This window comes from Sinocyclocheilus rhinocerous, unplaced genomic scaffold, assembly GCF_001515625.1.
Source record: "Sinocyclocheilus rhinocerous isolate Xijiao unplaced genomic scaffold, SAMN03320098_v1.1 scaffold3351, whole genome shotgun sequence".
Taxonomy (NCBI): domain Eukaryota; kingdom Metazoa; phylum Chordata; class Actinopteri; order Cypriniformes; family Cyprinidae; genus Sinocyclocheilus; species Sinocyclocheilus rhinocerous.
Genome location: NW_015659722.1, coordinates 49418 through 52575, shown reverse-complemented (window position 1 = coordinate 52575; position 3158 = coordinate 49418). Strand labels below are relative to the sequence as shown.

General features: G+C 40.2%; 1 long non-coding RNA gene and 1 pseudogene across 1 annotated transcript; both read left to right on the top strand.

The window, feature by feature from the left end:
- The first annotated feature begins 1858 nt into the window (after nucleotides 1-1858).
- Nucleotides 1859-3158, top strand: part of LOC107724204 (zona pellucida sperm-binding protein 4-like) — a 37118-nt pseudogene continuing 35818 nt past the window's right edge.
- Nucleotides 2479-2705, top strand: LOC107724205 (uncharacterized). The gene is made up of 2 exons (XR_001638003.1): nucleotides 2479-2555; nucleotides 2632-2705. It is a non-coding gene; the product is annotated as an uncharacterized LOC107724205 (long non-coding RNA).

Here is a 3158-nt window from a genome sequence, read left to right as displayed (position 1 = left end):
ATAGCCTCAAGTCTTTCATATTAGTCTGCTGTACTTAATTTGAATGCGAACAAGATTAACTTTAATACAAGGAGGTAATGGCGCAAAAGCGACTTTCAGATTTTTTTAAATGCCCATCCCAGCAAAAACTTTCCAAAATCGACAGCCCCTGCACGAGCACCCACCTCTCCACCCCTCCCAACACGGACACACACAGCACCCCCAACCGAAAACATCTTCCCGTGCCCCTGCGCAGAGAGTTGAGAGTTTATATCTCAAAATTGTGATTTTTTGCGAATTTATTTCAAACAATTCTGACTTAACACGCAATTGCGAGTTATAAAGTCAGAATTGCGAGATATAAACTCAACATTCTGACTTTTTTCTCAGAATTGCGAGTTTAAATCTTTAAATTCTGATTTTATAACACGCAATTGCGAGTTAAGTCTGAATTGTGAGATAAAAACTCGCAATTCTGATTTTTTTTCTTGCAATTACGACTTTTTTCTGAGTTAAAATCTCGAAATTGTGACTTTTTTTCTCACGCAATTGTGAGTTAAGTCAGAATTGTGAGATGTAAACTTGCAATTGCGAGTTATAAAGTCCAATTTTGAGGGCGAAAATATTGTTCTAAGAATTGCAAGTTTATATCTCACAATTGCGAGAAAAAACGTCTGCATTGTGAGATAAAAAGTCGCAATTACCTTTTTTATTTTTTTATTCAGTGGCAGAAACGGCCTTCCATACTTAACATGAGTTTTGTGAAAAAATAAACATTCCAAAATTGGTGTTTGCAGATGGGGTCTTGTCCATTAAGTGTCAACTCATTTAATAATGTTAACTCGGATTGCTCTTTTTGTTTTTTTTTTAGTAGATTTACTAGAGAAAGTCTGAGGTCTGATCTTAAAGAATAAAAAGCTGTCAGCGTTTCTCTTTAACTCTGTATTCTCCAGTGGTTTCAATAAACTTCACTTACTTACTTCAATGGAAGCTTATTTCCCCCAAGGAATGAAAGAGGTAGATTTGGAGAATAAAGTCAGCATCGTTGAGATGTAAGCAAACTGTGAGATAGAAACTCAATTTTGTCAATTTTAAAAGAAAAAGTAACAATTACCTTCTTCATTTTTTTTATTCTGAAGTGGAAATAAGCTTCCATATATTTAAAATCATTTACTGCTTAAAATAGTATTTAGTCATATCTGTAAGAGCACACTTGTCTGCAGAGAGTGGTAAGGACAATGGCATCAAAGTTGAAAATCTACCTTTGGCAAGTTACAGTAACTTTTTTTTTTCAATCAGATTAGTAAAATATTTTGAATTCAGTTTAAGTTTGTGCATTTATGTTCAAAATGGAAAAGATAAGAGTTTAATCTTAAGAACCAATGAGAATCACCCAGTTGCATGAGCTATCAATAATGCAAGTCTGGAGAATCATGAGTGTTAATGAAGAGGGAGGGACGATAGCTAATTAGTTGAAATATGTAGAGTACAAAAAGACCAAAGGGCAGCATCTCAATAGTGTGATTAGCTGTTAGACAATGGCTGGAAGTTGGTGGTTGGTTTATTTATTGGCACTGTGTGCTTTCTGTCATGCTCTTCCAAAGTTGAGTAATCTGGAGCCTGTGTATGTTGAGGTGCGCATTATGGAGAGGACCGACCCCAACATTGTCCTCATGCTGGGACGCTGCTGGGCAACTTCAACCCCCAGTCCACTCAGTCTACCCCAGTGGGACCTTCTGGTTGATGGGTGAGTATAATGGCAATGTTTATCCAGCTATTCTGGGGATTTTTCTAACCCCTTTTTCCCTTTCAGATGCCCTTACCAGGATGACCGTTACCTGACCACATTGGTTCCAGTGACTGGATCATCTGGGTGACGAAGGCAGAGCCTTTGGACAAATGTGCTGTAGCTGATTATGCACAGATCCAATGTGGACAACCTGGTATCAGTGGGGCTGAATGTGAAGCCATCAACTGCTGCTTTAATGGGCAGCAGTGTTACTATGGGAAGGCAGGTAAGAGTGAGTCGGTGTTAAGTGTTACTATGGGAATGCAGGTAAGAGTGAGTCGGTGTTATGCTCCCAGTTAAACTGATCCTCGACATTAACCTGGTCTTGTGCCTTCGTTCCAGTGACTGTCCAGTGTATAAGAGATGGTCAGTTTGTGGTAGTGGTGGCTAGAGATGTTACGTTGCCTCGACTGAGTCTGGATTCAGTCCATCTACTGGGTGGAAATGACCCACCTTGCAGTCCTGTGGGGTCCACACCTTACTTTGCTGTATACCAGTTCCCTGTGACCGCATGTGGTACTAGAATGATGGTGAGTAGCTGCTTATGGTTTTATTCTGCTTTGCTGATGATGGGCTGGATGCCAACAGTGTTGCTATTTGCAGGAGGACAGTGGTTATGTGGTGTATGAGAACCGAATGACCTCCTCATATGAAGTGGGGATGGGACCGTTTGGTTCCATCACAAGGGACAGCTATTTTGAGTAGGTTCCCAACCCACTACAAGCGCTTTATTGTGAAGATGTTCACGTTTGTGGATCCAGCATCACTGGCTCCTTTGCAGGAAACGGTATGCTCCCCTTACTTGACCCTTTAATTTTACTCCTTATAGATTGCATGACTTGACCCTCTGTCCTCCCTGTCAGATCTTCATCCACTGTAGTACAGCAGTGTGCCATCCATCTTCTGGCTCCTGTGAGCAAAGCTGCGGCAGGAAGAGTGAGTTCTTGGTCTAACTTGACTAGAGGAAGTGAGTTTTATAATTGGCCTTCACACTTCAAAATTTTTTTCCCCATACAGGAAGGAACACTCATGTCAAGACCATCTCTAGTGAGCAGACTGTGGTTTCTAGTGGAGAAGTTACACTGATCATGTAAATTTAGCGTTTTAATAAGCTTTTTGAAGCAGCATGATAGCTTTGTGTTATTGGTTTAACCTTGCAGAGTCTGAAGTTGCGTGCATGTACCCAGTTTGTTTCTTGGTCTACACTATTAAACTAACTTTCCAGTACCTTTTTGTGAGGTCATGCATTCTGAGTCCAGGTTTCTGCACAAGCCACTAATAACTTTACATTAATCAACCTCCAGTTGCTACCCTGGAGCACAACACAAGGTACCAAATTAAGGGTTTTGATTAACATCTGTCTGCATAATGGGATTTTTTTTTTTTTTTT